This window comes from Cavia porcellus, unplaced genomic scaffold (genome assembly GCF_034190915.1).
Source record: "Cavia porcellus strain 051 isolate PalLab524CR breed Dunkin Hartley unplaced genomic scaffold, mCavPor4.1 scaffold_6, whole genome shotgun sequence".
In the NCBI taxonomy this organism is placed as follows: domain Eukaryota; kingdom Metazoa; phylum Chordata; class Mammalia; order Rodentia; family Caviidae; genus Cavia; species Cavia porcellus.
In genome coordinates, this window is record NW_026947489.1 from 1,392,601 (window position 1) to 1,411,427 (window position 18,827).

The 18,827-nt window shown below is 49.9% G+C and overlaps 1 long non-coding RNA gene across 1 annotated transcript; it reads right to left on the minus strand.

Annotated features, from left to right (window-relative positions):
- Positions 1-292: 292 nt before the first annotated feature.
- LOC134476341 (uncharacterized) lies at positions 293-18,514 on the minus strand. The gene is made up of 3 exons (XR_010047885.1): positions 18,239-18,514; positions 14,357-16,509; positions 293-11,202 (listed from the first exon to the last, which is right to left on the minus strand). It is a non-coding gene; the product is annotated as an uncharacterized LOC134476341 (long non-coding RNA).
- Positions 18,515-18,827: the final 313 nt, after the last annotated feature.

Genomic DNA, 18,827 nt, shown 5'->3' on the forward strand with positions numbered 1-18,827 from the left:
GGAGCACGGTCCCATCTAGAAAGGCTGAGCTCACCATCTTCTGTGGAATAACCCAGGTGTCCCCAAAGGCAGCCCTGCTCTTTAACCCACATCTCAGGGGACACAGTGACTTGCTGAGCACGAACACTCACGGCCACAGCACACAGGGCAGATAAAGCTCCTCTTCCCTAGACTTTCTATGTAAACCCACTGATGGCCTCCCATGTCTGGGCCCACCCCTTGCCCAAGCCCAGCCCCAGGCTCCCACCATGATCAGTCCCTTTCCTTTCCTTCTCCTCAGGTCCAACTCCACTTCATCCTAACGCCCCACACACAACTGCCAAGATCTCCCTCAGATTCTCACAGCCCAGCTGTTGCCCTCTTCCCTTCAGCCTCTTAAAACATCTTTCTTTACTCACTTTTTCTCCTCCCTCGAAATCCACCTGGCCTCTGCCCTCACCTCAGACCTGCTTCGTCAAGGTCAACAAGAACCTTCATGTGCCGGTCAAAATGGCAGCCCATCCCTGTCTACCTGCCTCTCAGCAGCTCAGCACCTTAACCACTTCCTTAGGCTTACAATAGTCTCTTGACTGGATTTCATGACACTGTGATCTCTTATTCCTTCTTTAGCAACTCTGCCCACTTCTTCAAAGTTTTCTTCCTGGCCTTCTCATCCTGTACCCACACTTAACATGTTAGTCACGTTAAAATTGCAGGCTAGGGCTCTCATTTTCCTTCGCATGTGTTCCCTGAGTGCTCCAACTGACACTTGTGTTCTCTTGTCTTCCCAAACCGTAAGCCCGCCCTCGGCCAGCAGAGCTGCACACCCAGCCTCCTAGTGACGGTCCCATTCCACCACTTACTGAGGCTCCCTACACAGGATGGCCCAGTCAATGTCAGTGTCATCTGCCCCCACCTGAACCAGCTCCAAGGATGACCAGCTACCTGAGTGTCCTCCCCACTGCCCCTCATGCCCAGTAGGGTCCACTCCCTGGCTGCCCAGCCATTCCCTGGCTGGGGCTTATCACAGTGCGCCCAGATTTCTGTGACCTTCTAACTGACTCCTGGCCACAGTCTCTATTGTATCTGATCTGACACTGCTGTCCAGATAATTTTTAAAATAACAAATGCATCATTTTATTTCTTTATTTACACTGTGACTAATTCTTTGTTACTCTTCTAATAAACCTCAGAGGTTTTTTTGGCTTATGACCCTGCATAATTGTGTCCCAGCATCCCTCTCCAGTGCCATCCCCTACTGTCCCCACCCTCTTCTGTGTGGGTGCACACACACACATACACGTACACACACATCCCATGAAGAATGTATATGGAGTGTATTTTTTAAATTTTTATTTTGAAAAGAACAAAATCAAATGAGAAATGACACAAAACAGAGTCATTCAAAACAAAAGGATGGGTGTAGCACATGATTAAAACCACAATACAAGGTGATCTACAATGGTTACTATGATGTCTTTTGTTATCTTCCATAGAATTGTCTATATCATCAAGCATAGTAAAATTGAACATAACAGTACAGAACAGAACAATATCAATTAAAAACAAAACATTGCAGACATTATAAGACTTCAAAAGCAGGTAATAGTCAAACGAGAACGGGTATCCTAGTGAATCTTATCATCTTCAGAGTAGTTGCCTGTACTCTCAGACTTGATACTATCAAACATAACAGATTTGGATAAAATCAGTCAAGACAAGACAGCGATCTAACAAACCAGATTCAAATAAGATCAGCCATAATAAGACAGTTTAAGTAATACAGGGCTTCAGAGTAAGTTAATAAGAAATTAAGGATGGTTACCACAGTATATCCTGCTATTTTTGGAAAAGCTGTCTGTGCCCTAAGTCTAGTATAAGTAGACAGACTGGAACAGACTGGAACAAACTAAACAGAGCGATGAGAACAATGTAGGTTTTAAATCATTAACAATGTCCTCTGCCTTCCTTTTTTAGACAATTCCTCCCCTTTCACTTTCACAGGTGCATTATACATTTTGGATCCCACTAACTCCTTTAATTTTTAGATTAGGGAGGCAACCTGCTATTTACCTAAAGTGGTTCTGAACCTTTTTACCCCTGGGCTTGATCTTAAGTTGTATTCCTTTACCTATAAAGGCCTCAACCGTTTTCCTTCCTTATAGCTGAGTAGTTCTCCACTGCACTAAAGTGTCATGTCTTTCCAACCTATCTGCAGGTGCTGGACGAGTTGTCCCTATTTCTCTCTGGTTCTCTGTCACACAGAGCATTATTTTCTCATTTTTGACTTTCAGACTATAAACCCTCTTTCAGGTTGATTATATTTCCTATGCAGAGCATCTCGATGGACCCTATCTCCTGATCTACTCTGCCTGTGTTTCTTTTTGTTAGTGTATCAAGGCCATCTGTGTTAAAGATTATAACCACCGTCTCTGCCTCATCTCTGCTATGCTATTTTTCTGTCATTGGTTGTCTACTTTTCCCCTTCATTCCACTGTCTTCCCCATTCATTGAGGCTTCTCTACCACTGTTTCTGAAACCCTGGTGTTTCTCTCTCCTCTCCTCTCCTCTCCTCTTTTCCCTTCTCCTCTCTCTCTCTCTCTCTCTCTCTCTCTCTCTCTCTCTCTCTCTCTGATCTTTTGGTATTTTTTGTAGGGTTGGATTGGTGGTCATGAACTCCTACAGTTCCTCTTTGTCATGGAAACATCTTGTTTCTCATTAATTTTGAGAGAGTTTTTTAGGGTACATAAATCTGGGTTGGAGTTTATTTTCTTTCAGGGATTGAAATATTTTGCTCCAAGCTTTTGTTTATTTGATGGTTTGTGTTGAGAAGTGTGTCGTGTTCATGTATTCTATATTTTTTTATATTCTTCTTCAAAGGTTTCCCTCCTTTTTCTGTGCTCCTCCATTTTTCCATCTGTCTTCTTGGGAAGTGTTTAGCATTTCTTTTATTAATCTTCTTATATCTTGCTTAACTTATATTATTATTTCAGTTTTGAGTTCATCTATAATGTCAGGAAGATGTTACTTTATGTCAGCTGATGCTGCTTCTGATATTGCATGTTTGCTTGCCCTCAGTCTCTTCTGTGTTTACCTCTCCTGGACCTATATTCTCTGGGTTGACAGCTAGAGGCTTTTTCTTCTTTCTTCCTCTTGTCATGTTTCTGGTTTCTTTCATACAGGTGTATGGTGGAGGTCCCAGCCCCTTTCCTTGTTGGTTATGGTTTTTCTGAAGTGTGCTGGCTAGGGATTTCTGCCCTCTCCAGTTTGCTGTTAATCACTGAGGTATGAGCAGGGACAGTGCAGGCTCTGGGGGTCTTCACCATGTTCACCGTGTGTGCTGCATGGTCAGAACCAGTTCAGGACAACTTCAGGGGTAAGTTTGTCCCTGGCTTCTGGGTCCCACTCAGGGGCAGGACCCAGTCCAAGCCATTTCCAACAATATGCTCCTCACCACGAGCAACCAACTGAAGCCACTACAGTTCCGAGTTCAGGCCCGTCCTGCCCAATTCCAAGAAGTTGCCCAGCTGGTCTCCTCTTTCTGCTGGAGCACCAATTCCAAGCACTCACTGTGGGCCAGTGCAGATCTCCATGCCAGCTCAATTCTCCGTTGTGATGCATCCTCCCACTGAAGTCCTCGGGCTCACCAATCCCTGACTTCCACACAACTACAAGTTGGACCGGCTCTGGTGAGAGCACATCTGGTGAGAGCTCCAGCCTTCTACCATGTTTTTCTTTTTTCTTTTTCCTTAGTTTCTTCCTGGGTCATGAGAATCCCTCCCCTTTTGTCTGGTCTTCTCCATGCTGTTAAATTCTATCATCTGAGCTGTTTCTCTCAGAGAAACCCCTGAAGTTGTCCTGAACTGGTTCTGACCATGCAGCACACACTAACATGGTGAAGACCCCCAGAGCCTGCACTGTCCCTGCTCATACCTCAGGGTACTTGCTACTTATCTATCTGCTATCTTGCTCTATGGAATGTATTTTATTGACTCCTGAATACCCTTTTTTGACATGAACACATTCTGAAAGATTCTATATTCAGGTCCACCATGAACCCAGCCACTTTGCAATCAACTCTTATTACAGATCTCAAAATACAACTCACTTCCCCCCAGGAAACCACACTGAATTCTCTATTTTGGGTCCCACAGGAAACTAGAGCACTCTTTATCAGTTCTAACTCCCCAGCATCTCTACTACTGCCCTAAATGTTATCCACCAGTCACCACAGTAACTTCCTCCCAGCTGGGAGTTACCTACAAATTGTGGGCTGATTAGTAATTCATTCTCCCAGTGTCCCTCAAAACCACTGGAAATTCACAATGTTCTTGTCTACCTTGTCTATTTTAAACATTGAAAGATGCAATAATGTGCAGAAAACATTGAGTTGCAATGGTAGAATTCTGAGGTTGGCTATACAATTTACTTAACTTTTCTGAGATTCAGTTTCTTTCCCAAACAAATAGGACCAAGATATAAACTTCATTAGGCTGACATGAGGATTAAATAAGATCACAAATGCAAGTACATAGCACTCAATAAATGTTGATACCATTCTTCCCTCATACCATCAAAATTCAGCAAGGTCAGGCACCCAGAGGGGTGTTCAACACAGGTGCAGATGGACAGGGGTTGCCCCTGATCATACAGGCTCAAGGCCTTTATAACAACCATGAGAAAGTTCCTTTTTATGTCAATCGTGTAGTAGTGCAAAGAAAGCAGAGTGGGCCAAGGACCTGAGTGTCCAAAGGAAGAGGCCTCAAATGAGCAGAATCCAGGCAAGCATCAGCCAAAGGCTAACACCAGAAGCCAGGATCAATGCTCCTTTCTAGAGGATCCAGAGCAGCTGAGGATGACCTACATTCAGGGTCAGCAGCTTTGGGCTCCCTGGGACTCTGCTGGTGGATGGTTTTCACCCTGTAGAAGACAGCTGCACACCTGTCGGTGAATGTCCAGGGCGACCTCCACCTAGAGAAGCAAGGGTGAGGCTGTGAAAGAGGGCCCTGGTGCCCTGGGTGGGAATGCAAATCAGTGCAGCCACCATGGTGGACAGTTCGAGGCCTTAAAAAACCAAAAACAGAACTATAGCATAAGCCAGCAGCAGTCCCACTTCTGGGTATTTATCCCAAGGATATGAAATCTGTATGTTGAAAAATATTTTCACTCCCATGTTCAATTCAGCACAAGTCATAATAAGCAAAACGTAAAATCAAAATCGAACTAGTGTCCATCAATAGAAGCTGGGCATGGCGGCGCTTGCCTGTAATCCTTGCATTCCAGGAGATTGAGAGAGGAAGATTCTAAGCGTAAGCCAGCCTGGGCAGTTAGCAAGACAAGTGCCTTAGCAGGACACTGTCTCAAAATAGAAGAAATAAAAGGGCTGAGGATGCAGTCCCACAAGAGATGAAGGGGGAGCAGAAGAGGGGAGTCCTCAGTATAGATGAACCTAACTAATAAAGTAAAATAAGCCAGTCACAAAAGATAAGCACCACGTGTTCACATTGACATGTGCACTCTAACACACTTGGGTTCAGAACTAGGCAGCAGAAGGTACTTACCAGGGCTAGCATGGCAGGGTAAGAAGAAATTGATCGAAGGACATAGCATGTTGCTTGGAGAGAAGGAAAAATTTAAGACCACCATCTTACAACATGGTGATGATAATTAAGAACAAGGTACTTTATTCTTGAAAATCTTTCAGAAAGAAAAAGTCTGAGGATGCTGGGCTCAAGACTCAGTAACTGTAAAAGTAAATAACAGAGGATCGCTAACGAGCTAGCTAGACACACGGATGCCCGGTTATATTCATGATAGATAGATAGATAGATAGATAGATAGATAGATAGATAGATAGACAGACAGACAGATAGGCAGGTGGATGGAGAGGACAGATGAATAAAAATAATACAATAAATAGTCACAGATTTATTTTGCTATAAAGACAAAGATGGGCCATCGGGTCTTCATATCAGAGGTAATCGTTCAGATTGTGGACTTCAAGACATGACCTCATTTCTTGGGCAACCGGTCCAAAAAGAACTTGGAACTCTCGTTAACAGGTATGACAATCTAGTGACAGCTACTCCCTCCTGAGCTCACTTGGCCAGAGAAGGTCAGCAGCTGCTTCTGCCCTTCCCGAAGCTGCAGCCTCAGGACCTCAGGTGGGGAAGGCATCTATGAACCACTGGGAAGATGACTGACTCCATCCAGATACCACCCGACTGTCCAGGGCAGCCCTGAGCAGGTTTCCCCAGACATGGCCACCAGGAGCCCAGCCACGCCAAGGACCCAGGACAGCACGCCTCACGACTGGCCACAAGGCATCTGGGGCCAGTAAGAAGCCCAGTGGAGGTCTTCCCAGGGCTGGCAGTGAGGCACCCAGTCATACCCCAGGCCCCAGCAGAGGTCACCCACGGCCAAGCCTCCAAGGGAGACATGACACCAAGGAGCCCAGAGGAAGTCTTCCCCGGTCCACCCCCCAGGCACCTGGAGACACCAGGAAGCTCAGCACACGAAGGCCCTAGCCTGGCCACTACTGAAAACCACTCAGCTGGGAGCCTTGCAGAAGTCCAGCCAGGGTGTTCAGGGCAGGCATCGAGGCTGCCCTTCCTGAGGAAGCCCCCAGTGCCAGCTTTTCCAGACAGTCGGCTCCTAGACCCGAGCTCCTGTGTGGCATACACCTCCACCCAACGGGGTAGGCAGGGTCACCCCCCTCTATTGTGGAATCTCCAAGAAACTAGAGAGATGAAGAGGGACTTTCAGGAGGACTTCAGTGCTGCACCTTCCCAGCCACTAGAAATGCCCAAAACCAGGCTGATTCCTGGCCAGGCAAGGTCCCCTTTCATGCACTTTGTGACTCAAGAAAGTAGAGACCAGAAGCAAAACAAAGGCAGTCAGTCACCCTAGGACAACCCTCTTAGCCTCGACAGAACCCATCCTGTCGTCTATAACGCCATGTGTGAGTCTCCTCGGTGTCAGGACCCAGTGTTGCCCCTCTAAGGGAGGAGATTCCCATGGGAGAACTCCTGAAGTGTCCTCCTTACCAGGGAGAAAAGCACAGGCCTGGGGTGAGAAAGCCGGTCTGCGTCCTGAGGGAGGGGCGGCTGAGGAGCTGCTCCCCGAGCTGGGAGAAGAGGTCAAGTGCCTCCCCCGCTCTGCTTCACCTCTTCCTCAGCTCCTGGCCGGACGCACACCGAGGCTGATCCCCAAGCCTGCCGTCCTCTGACGTCCGTGGCATCCCAAGCCCACTGAGGCAGAGAGAAAGGCTGCAGGGCCAGCAGCAGCTCTCGGGCAGAGGTTGTGCCAGCTCAGAAAGACCCGGAGATGAGAATCCTTGTCCACCAGCTCCAGAGCTCAGATGCTGAGGGCTCCATGGACCACACGGCCTCCTGACCTCCACCCAGGCCAGCTCCTGCCTGGCCCCCCGGGCCCCCCTTAGTACTGCAGTGACTTCGGTATGTACTGCTACTTTTATTTCCCACGTTTATATCATTATTTATTTTAAATGAAAAGAACCAAAGAGTAAATTCAAATGTACTCACTGAAAGTAAATGCTAAATATGTGATGTTATGCATATAATAATCAGCTTGATTTAGGCGATCCATAACTTATACATAACATCAAAATCATGGGATGGCCTGGGGGGTACTTCAGTGGTACAGCGCCTGCTTAACACGCACAAGCCCTAGGTGCAACCCCCAGCTCCAAAAACAATAAAAATCATTATTCACACAAATACGTACATATATATATATACATACATGGATACATATATATACATGTATATATATATACATGTGTATACGTATATATATGACTTTGAGTTATGTTTTAGAAAATTAAATAATTAAAATCCATCAAAGAGAAAGTTTCAACTGAGTTTTTAGAGCTTTGACTATCCCTTCAGTGCTGAGAAGAGACAATGAAAGTTCTTATGAAGGTCCCGTAATTCAGCGGTGCGCATCCTTGGCGTGAGATGGAAACCTTCCCCAAAGATCTCGATTTACTGTTCCCGGGCTGGAGTAGGTAGGTATCGCCTAAAGCGTCTCTAGGTGATTTTAATGCACAGCCAGGGTTGAGAACCACGAATAAGTTCATCTTAAAAGTATGGTCTCTGTGTTCACCTTTCAGGAACCTTAAGATGGTTTTTGAATATTAAAGGGAATTTAACAATATAAAACAAGCTCTTTTCACACGTGTAAGCAAAACAAGACTATGGTTAGGAATGGAAAATGCCGGCCTTCATCGTAAAACAGTCTTACAATTGCATTAAGAATGAATATACAAAAAAGGATTTTTGAGGAAAACCTCGTCTTCAGCAGAGATCCTAGAGTTATGTGTCTGAATTACTATGTCCCTTAAAATTTCTTACTATATAAGAGAAGCTATAAACCTATTTTAATGACACTGCCACAGTGGAAAAACAAATTTATTAGAAAGAAATGGCCTTTTAAGACTGCAGGAGGTGCATTAAGATGTCTTGAAGGGTGGCAAATGCTGGTCTTTGGTTAAGTTTCAGCACGTGGAGACAATGAATGGGCCGCAGGCCGGCCAGTGAAGTCCAGCCTCGGAACTTGCCAGGCTCGGCGACCTCCTCCCCAAGAGGCCCGGGCTCGCAGCACCCAGCACACAAGCTAGGAGGTGCCTGGGAGCTGTGACCGCAGCTGGGGTGAGGCTGCACTCCCTATGGGGGCCAGTGGCCAGAACTCCCTCCCTCCGCCTCAGGGACCCCTGCATGCCACCTTCAGTTATCTCTCTGTGCTCTGACCCCTTTTCTCAATCTCTGTCAACACAATCATGTCATATGCAGTCTTTCAAAGCTCTAAATTAGCCTTAAAGGTAGCTTTGTACTTTTTACTGTGCTTCATTAAGAACACTCACATTCAACTCTTATTTCTGTTTTCTAAGTTTTTGTAAGTCTTGAGATGAACCTAGGCAAGCAATGACGTTTTGATATTTTATGGTAGCAACAGTCCCCATGTTACAAAAAATCAGAAGAAAAATTCACTTATATACTGACATTCATTCAACAAACCCTGATTGTGCCAGGTACTTTCTCAGTGGTAAAGAAAACAGCCCATGCCCCCAACGGCGTGGGTTTACATTCCTGCAGAAAGGCAGAAATTACATGAGAAATTGCACGAGGGAGCAAAGAGCCGCGGCCAGTACTGGACAAAGGGAAAAAAGTGCAGGTACCATTAGAAATGCTTATTAAAATGTTCACTTGGAAGTGAACGCCCCGGGGTGGTTTTAAAGTGTATTTTTTTGTCTCCGGTGACAAGAAACGACACTGTCCAAGTAGAAAAATGAAAGGGTGGAAGAAACACAAAACCCCCTCCTGCGCCAATGCTGCTGCGCCCTGCCTGCGCTGCTGGTGTTTCTGAGTTTTCTCGGGATCCGTGGTCTTCAGGGAGGCTTGGAGAAGGAGCAAAACGGAATCACCTTCTGGGCCACGTTTGAATTTGAGGTCAGTGATGCCCAGAATCACACTTTGACTGTGCAAAGGGCTCTGCACCATGGGGGACCCCCGCACAGACCCCCAGGAGGGACCCGTGGGGTGACCCTGGGAGCAGGGGCCGCAGCCGGGTGTAAGACAGACCCTGGGAGCACACCTCACTTACCCAGTGCCCGTGCCGGTGTACCCAGGACACATGCACTACGCAAACAAATTCCAAGACCCAGTGTGACCTGACCTGCAGTCAAAGTCGGGTTCAAAAATAGGATCCAGCAGTCACAAGAAATTTTAAAATAATTTTTAATTTTAAAAGCAAACTCCTTGTGGTGGTGCATGCCTGTCATCCCAGCACTCGGCATGGCAGGCTGAGGCAGGAGGATCACCCTGAGCCTGAGGCCACCCTGAACTACACAGTGAAATTCTGCCTCAGAAAGATAAATAAATACGCCTTACAGCCCCTTTCTTCTTTCCGTCCTCATATAGCTTCCACAGTTCTAGGACTCTTTAGTGAAACCCATCACCATCACCGCAAAACACCCTGCCTCTTCTGTGTATATGTCTTTCTGTCTCTCTGTCTCTCACTGTCTCTCACTGTCTCTGTCTCTCTCTCTCTCTCTCTCCATTCTTTTAACTCTAAACAGCAGGAACTCAGACAAGCAAACGGCAGTCACCCATCGGATGGAGCACAGATAATCCTGGAGTCACAAAGACAACGTTGTCTTCCCTGGGATGAGGCCAGAGGAGGTGGTGGGAAGGGGGAAGCCAGGGGCACCCGCATGTGGCTCACAAACACCCCTCCCCACCTCCAGCCCTCTGCAGTGGGGCATGCCTGTCCCTGCACCCAGCTGGGCTGGCCCTGTGGCTGTTGGATTGAAGACTGTGGCAGAGGGGCCATGTGCACGCTGTCCCAGACCCCTGCTCCGGAGAATTCGCAGCATCTGACTGTGCTGCTGGGTCCTGAGATGGATGTGATGAGGAAACCCCATCTGGCCTGCTGCCTGGAGGACGAGAGCCCACAGCAAGGGCAGGGGCATCCCATGCACTCTGCCGTGGTGACCAGCAGGCCACGCAGGGCTCTGCAGCCTCAGCTGAGCCGTGGACAGCGCTGTGACCTGAGGGCTCTCAGGTACAGAACTGAGCAGACCACCAGCCACAGAAACCTGAGCATCGAGGCTGCAGTAGATGACAGCAGCGGGGAGCTCTCCTCCCTAAATCGCCAGCGTGTGTGATTCCTGCAACACGAAGCCACCTGTCCTTCCTTTATAAATGAGAAGCTGAAGAGCTGCAGAATTAAGGATCTCGCTGATGCTCCACAGCTCCCAGCTGCGTCCTGGTCTGGTTCCACTCTTCATCGTCAGGATCGTGTGGCTCGTCTGTGAAGCCGAGAAGGACTGTCCCCAGGGCCGCGGTGCTGTTGGCAATGTGTGTGCAGTGGGTCATACAGACGTCAGGACAGTGCTCCTCATGGCCTTTAAAGGCATCTCCGTGGCTGTCACCTTCCTCCCGACTCCCTACACTTGTCCACTGTGACCATCGCCATCAGTCGTGGTGTACTCAGGACAGATCGCTCCCCACCAAGCACCCTGAGTTACTCATTCCATTGCTTGCAAACCCTGCCATGCTGATGCTGTCCTCCTCCCCTAGCCAATGTGGAAACTGAGGCCTGGAGCAGTGATGTGGCCAGAATGCAGACCCAGCCTGCCAGTCCACCAGGTGGGTCGCTTTTATTCAGTGTTGTTCTGGAAAGTGGTCCACAGCCAACTGACTGAGGAGAGAAAAGGAAGCCACGATTGAACGATGCTGCCACAATCAGCGTCGGGCCCACAGAGCGGCTGCACAGGAGCAGGAAGGGGGCATGCTGGGCTCGCCATCCGACAGGCCTGGCCAGCACTGGTCCCGCTGCTCCTGCTCTGTGCCGGCCCTGCAGCTGACCCTTGAGATGGGGGCAAAGTCCAGGGAAACAAGGGGCTTCTGCCCCTCTGGTCTGCGGTGCTCTTGTAACAGATGCTGTGCATCTGGCTTTGTGCCAGCAAGCAGCCATCCCCGTCTACCTCTATGCCACCTGGCACAACCCTGGACCCCTGGCATTCTCCTGAGGACACACGCAGAACACACACCAGGCTCAATCATGCATGGTCCATAGAGCCGGTCAGGAGGCAGGACTTGCGCCTGCTTGTCCAAGAAACACCCCAAAAAGAGTCCTGGAATGCAGCCCTCTCCATAGAGAGAGGGTCAAAGTCCATTGCAAAAATCCAGAAGGACCACAGCCCACATCCACTGGGCTATGCGAAATGCATGTGTGTTTGAAGCTCTCAGCATGGTGTCTAGCACATAAAAAGTGTCAAGGCAAGAGAAGCCCTTAGCATTGTCGGCTCCTGCTCTCTAGGAGATGACCAGAAAGACAAAATATAAACACTTAATAGATGTCAGGGTGTCGAAATTACCCTTGGGGTCTTCAGAAAAGAGCTGGAGCGAAACCCTGGCAGCTTCTAAGAGGGGATTGGGGACCCAGCAAATGCCTCAGTGCGCCAAAGCAGCTTGGGCTCCAGGGAGGCCTGGAGGAGACTGCAGGGAGCAGAGGGTCCAGGGGGAATTCCAGACGCCCAGAGGCTCTGAAGCTCTGGTGCGAGCGGGGGTTGCACTCCAGAGAGGCAAGGTCTAGGCCAGCGGTTGGATGCCTGGAACCCTGGGGTACACAGAGGAGCAGCCCAGCCGGCCGACTCAGATCTACGGGGCCTCCTACGCCATCGCCTTGTAAGCCAGAGCCCTCCCATGTGGGCCTGAGTGGCGCCAGGCAGGAGCTCCGCCAGGGCGCGCCGAGGTGAGCAGCTGCCCTGCGGCCAGGTAACAGCTGTGCAGGCACCAAGGAACCGTGCAGAAATGGAGAGAGCAGGAAGGTGCTTCGGAACCAAAGGCGGGCCTCTCAGACACAGAACACTAACAAGGAGATTAGAGAACCAGACTCCATTCGAGGACATAGGCGTTTTTCCAATGAAATAAATTCGTTTTCCATCATTGTGGATATGAGAAGATTTCAAAAGTGACTGGGAAATGGGAAGATGGAGAAAATTATAAAAGTGTTTCAGACAAACACTATCATGGGTTTTCATTGAGTATTTTTATTGTGCATATACATATATGAAAAAAAATTTGGACTTATCTTTCTACCTAACACTATAGTAAAAGCATTTTTGGAAGGAATACATAAGATAACACAACAGAAAAATGAGCCAATTCCATACAGACAAACATTATCAAATTATAAAGAAGTATTATGGTGTTAGAAATTATTTAACAATTTGGGAGGAAATGATTCACCTCAGCCTTCTATATTACTGCTTACATTAAAATAATTTCCTAGTGGATTAAAATATTTCTTTAACAAATTAAACGCAAACACTGCAGCAGACGCGGTTAGCAGGAAGGCACCTCGCCACACTTCACCTTACCTACACAGAGCGCTCATCCTGAATCGGCAAAAGAAACAGATCCCGTGGGGCAGGGCAGGAAGGGCTGGGCACAGAGAGGCTCCCTGTCTCAGTTTGGGGTGATTTGGGGAACAAGGAATAGGAAGTGGCATGCTTGAAATAGGGGGAAATGCATTTCATTCACAACCAAATTAAAAGTCTCTGGGAGTAATCTTGGCTGGTCTCTTTTTAGCCTCAGCCTCCTAATTTAACCATCTGGAATTCTTTTTAAAGTACCATCCTATTCAGCGTTTAGAAATGAAGGACTTGACTCCAAGTGGAAAATCTACATCTCATTGTAGAGATGGGGCTCAGCATTCACCACCCTGTTGCACAAATCACAAACATACACTCAGCAAAGGATAGCTCCCGAAACTGCATTTCACACACGACGGGAAGCAGACGAAGGACAGGAGTGGACAAACCCTGAAGCACACCCTGTCCCACGTGCCCAGGATCCCATGCTAGCCCTTCAAAGCATCTAGAATGTTCCATGTGCTGTATGCTGGCATCATATCTGGGCACAGACAACGCCGAGTACGCACATGACCCTGCATCAGACTTCACGTTCTGGATGCCCCAGCCCTGTTTAAGATCAGTCTCCAAAACAGGGCTGAAAACCAACCTTATGCTGGTTATGACGCTCAGAGTGTAAACAAAGGTATATGCGTAAGTTCTTAGGAAATCCTACAGCATTCTGTATTACTTTCCACATAAGAACTCTGGAGACTCAGAGTCTGCAGCTCGCAAAGCCACACCGGAGGGACGGATGTGCGAGGTCCTTCAGGTCATCCTGATTTCATGTGGGAAGAACCCTGGGGAGCCCAGATGCCCCAATAAATACATCAGGACCTTCTAGGTCAGGGGAAGGAGATGCCCAAGATCCCAGAGCAGGCTGGTGATGTGGGTCGGACCTGTGCTTCCTGGAGCACATTCCCAGGAGGACTGGTGTGGGGAGAAGCAGGAAGCAGAGTGTGTCTGGAGGCTGTGGTGGCCAGGGGAGGAAGGAGCCCAGAGTGGCTGAGAGGACACAGGGCAGAAGTGGGAGTGTTGGCAGGGCAGGGGTGGGCAGCTGAGGGAGAGGAGGACCTGAGAATGACTCCTGGGGCCTGCCCCGGAGAACCCAGTGGACGGTTCTACTGTTCACTGAAAACCTACATCCAAACAGGGGAGCAGGATTTTCAGACCCGTAATTGGTCCGCCTTGGAAAAGCTGTGTTTGAGGTGCCTGAGGACACCCAGATGGAGACAGGTGCCCAACAGGAAACTAAATGCAGTTTCCTTGAGCTCAAGACAGACATCAAGGCACAGGAGTCCAGTTTGGAAGTCATGGGAAGTGTCTGATCCCCAGAACTACCAAAAGCTCACTGTGCAGGCCCAGGATGAATGTCGGAGATGGAGGGGAGAGCCGCAGGAAAACAGCATCATGTAGGTCGGAGCAGAAAGGACTTACCAAGTACACGTCAGGAGCCAAACACTCTAAATCCAGAAAGGCGTCCATTGATTAGCCAGCCCCGATTCAAGACAGGACCCCAGATCCAAGACAGGACTTCGATCCCAGCAGGTTAAAGAGTGGGTGGGAGACACAGAAAAGAGACCGAAAGCAGAGAGGCTTTTTAGGGCCTTGGGAGAGCAGCGCAGCCTCGATGCCAAGGGTCCTCCGAGAGCAATTAGGGTGGCCTTGCTCACAAAGCAGCTCCTGCAGCCACGTTAGTGGGAGGAGGCACTGGTGGCCGGCCTCGCTGCCCAGCATCTACTCTGGAACTAGCCGGTAGCCCCTGCCTTGGTCTCCTCCCTCCTCAGCGGGGCCCGAGGACCCCCCTCCACAGGGCAGGGTCACCTTCCTCCACAGTGCAGGCCCCAGGCTGGCCCCTCTGGCTCTCTCCGCTGCAGAAACAGCTCTTCCCCCAGGGCCTCTCCAGCTGCCGCCCTGGCAGCTTGGCCTTGGTCCCGTGGTCACAGCACACATCTCTCGCCTGTCTCTGTGGTCTCTCTGCTTCCTCTGCTCCTTTCCACAGGAACGGCAGCCACAGACAGACGCCCCTCAGACCCTTGGCACAGGCAGCCAGCGGGGAGACTCCGCCTGGAGAGACTAACTAAGTGACAGATCGAGGCAGAGGCCAACCCAGACACCAAGCCCGGCCCACGGCCCTCCCCCAGGCCACCAGGGCCTCCACCTGGCATCACCTGCTGCTCCTCCCACTGGCCCTGCCTGCCTCCCTTGCAAACCCCCACACCTGTTCTCTCTGACCAGCCCATGGGACACTACGGTCCTCACCCATCCACACCCCTTCAGATACGGTCCCAACAGGAGCAGCAGAGCCCCAGGGAGCTGTGAGAACTGTGCGTGCTCAGCCTTACCCACAGCCTGGGGGTCTGAATCTACTTTCTAACAAGAGCCCCGGTGCACCCACCACAGGCGACAAGTCCACTGTGTCACCTGTTGCCCTGGCAGCTGACCATCTCCCTCCCCCCACCCATTCTTCCTTCTAAGTCCAGGTCCCTCCCAGGTGCCTGGTCTACTCTGCAGGAACCAGAAAGGTCCAGAAATAGAACAGATGTCCCTTGTGCCTCTCACTAATGAGGCCATACAAGTTTTAGGACCTTCGGGAAGCACCTCTTGGGTACGCTGGGCCACTGTGGGGCTTTGTGCAGTCATTGCATCTGGGAGGCACTGTCATTTTTAGTCCTCTATAAATAAGCTGACACATGACATCCCTTGTCACACCCCACCTGGCACCCACATTAGCACCCACAGCTAGAGTGGCTCGCCCCCGCCCAGCCCTGGGCAGTGTGAAGTGTGGGAGCTCCTGAGTCATCACAGCCATGGCAGGACCTGTGTGCGAGGCCGGGGCTCACAGGGGCTTCTGCTGGCTCCTCAGCCCCTCTACGGCTGTCACTTGTCCTTCTGGCTTGCAGCTCAGTTCCAAAGGTTCAGGGCTGCCACCTCTGCCCCAGAGCTGCCCTCCGAAGCCCTGCCTTTTGCAGCATGGGTGCATCCTAGTTCCTGGCTTAGCCAGACTCTCAACAGTCACCTTTGTCCTCCTGCCAGGTGTGAGTGGATTGTTGTCAGCTATGCGCTGGGATGGTCCACAGTCTCTGTAACCTAGGAGACCCGACCCTGACCTCTGGTGTCACAATGCTTGATGCTACAGGAAAGGATACCTCATGGGCATCGTGGTACACATCTGTAATCCCAGCACTTGGGAGGCCGAGGCAGGGAATCACTGTGAGTTCAAGGCCAGCTTGAACTACACATGAGGCCAAGGCCAGCCTGAGCTACATAGTGAGACCCTGTCTCAAAAAGGCAAAAGAAAGAGCGAGAGAAAAAAAAGAGAAAGAAAGGAAGAAGGAAGGAAGGAAAGAAGGAAGGAAGGAAGGAAGGAAGAGGGTACCCTTGACAGGGGACAGGAGGAGTAGACACAGTTGGCTAATTTTTTTAAAAGAACAGAACAGACCTTATGTTGCATGGTTTTCCCATGATCCTTCACTCTCCACACGCGTTCTGCTTACTAACGCCTTCTTAGGCTGTCAGGGTTTGTCTGGCGCCTGAGGTCCCTTTGACTCGGGTGGCATCAGCACTCAGGTCTTGGACTTGGTGCAAGTCTGAGTTAAAAGAAGCCCAGGGTTAGGTGACCCTGAAATCTCTGCCCAAAAGTGTTAGGTAAAAAAGGAGGACAGGCAAAAAAGGCAAAGTCGGCTCTAAATTAAAGAATCTGCCACTCAAGTCAGCCAGCTAGGGCAAGGGTGTGACATGAAGACATTTCCCCAAGCAAACTGGGCAGATGTGGAGCATGAGAGCAGAGAACCCTTTACTGCTTTAAGCAGATGAGATTTCGGTGCTATTTACTCCTGCAGAATAACCCTAACCCATTTGACTGACAAAATTCCCAAACTTGGTGCATTGTCCAAAGACTCACTGAAGAAACCAAAATGTAAACATCCTAAACATGGCAGAATATGGAACAGGAAAGGACAGGAAATCTGTCCGCAGGGAGTTTGAGACACATTAATCAGACTTCTGTTTGCTCAGGTAGCAAGCAGTCATCAGTATTTATAATATTTGAGGACGCCAACTCCCCAGGAGACCCACTGTGCCCATCCCAGGGCCTGTGCTGCCAGGAGAGCTGGGATTTCACAAGTGGTGACAGAGCACTGAGTCTAAACTACAAGCCACCCCGTTCAGTGCTGTGGCGCTGTCAGGAGCAGCCTGAAGAGCCCAGAACACATTCTGAGGAAGCAAAATGACAGTGACAGGAGGACAGCCACTTGTCCTGAGAGGGGCTGACATGGTATCCTGTGCCTACGGAGAAATCCAAAGTCACACAGAGATTTTGAGATGTCACCACGCAGCCTATAGGAACAGGGCCTGGATTCCCCAGTTAGTAAGAGAGGAGACCGCACAGGAGACCAGGATCAACGCTTCACGATACCACTTTGGGCTGAAGTAAGGCTGAGAAGAAACACAAATTCCTCACAAAGACGGCGCTAGTCATTGGGAAAAAATTACTTCTTGAGAAACAAAGTATTAAATCTTGGGCATCACAAGAAGGAATCAGGTACCATCATCACAAGAAGTGGAGGCTTGAATTCAGATCCTAGCTCAGGCCAACCACAGAGAGGTGAGGTGGATGGCTGGGCTGGTTACCCCACAGGAAAGTGACCTCCAGGAGGGTGAAACCCCAACTCAGCCAGCACTGCAGAAGGACCAGGGAGATGCTGTCCCCACGAAGGGCTGGACCGACAGCCCGATGATGGCCCATGCTACACTGTGAAGGAATTCCCCAAAATAGACTTCCACACTTTTGTGTAAAATATAGATTTTAAACTCTGCAACCTGTCTTCAGTTTTTCTTCATATCTACAAAAACAATGGCTCTTAAGAGGTGAGAATGCCCTGGGTCTTCTCTATCACATCACTAAGTGTCTGCAGTCACAGCGTGTGATGTGACACAGTCCAACTGCCAGACCACAGGGCCCACGTGAATCCTGCTCTGCTCCACAGCGAAACAAGTTTAGACAAGAGAAAGTTTAGACCCAGGCTAAATGCAAGGTGGCAGAAGTGAGGGACACAGGAATGGACCCGGCCCTGGTCAGGCTCTGAGGTGAAGAAGAGCGTGTGCACTGAGGGGGGAAGTGGCCAGCAGATGACAGAAGACAAGAAGGAGCAACACGACGCTGGAAGTGGTGTCCCACGGGGACCTGGGCTGCTCTGCATCCTCACAGTCCGCCCTTCACCCCACAGATGGCTCAGGGGAAGAGCTGTCCCTGGTCTCCCTAATGCAGGGCTGCCCGTTGGCTTACTAGGTGGGCCCGTCCATAAAATGAGCACCTACCGCCTCGTAGAACCCAGTGGGTGTCCCCACCGCAGGACAGCCGGATCGGCCTGGCAAAGCGCCTTCCAGGGTCCTCACACTCGTTCTCCCAAAGGCCCTGGTCACACAGAGGTCAGCAGCAGAGATAAGGCTCCTCACTCTTCGCCACATCCGGGACGGTGCTTCATGTCTGTGCTGCCCTCTTTTCATGGCTGTGACACCTGAGTGGACAAGCTATAGAGGACAAGGGTGCATTATGACTCGCGGGTTTGGAGATTTTGGTCCATGATTTGCTGGCCCAGGTGGCCAGGACGTGAAATAGAAGACACGGCATAATCCTTTTAAGGCCACACCCCGCAGACTCAAAGCCTCCCGTGAAGCCCCGCCCCACAGAGGCTCCCCCCCCCCCAGTGCCCTGATGGGGGGGCTTCCACAGTTCCGGCTCAGCGGTGTCACGTGTTCATTATGACTGACCAGCCGAGACACCTGAGGACAGAATTAAGGACTTTGAGGCCGCACTCGGATTCACATGGGAGGGTGTGCAAGTGGATTCACAGTGTCTTCACAGAAAGGGGCGAAGGGCCTGCACCCTATGTCCGTGACTCCGGCA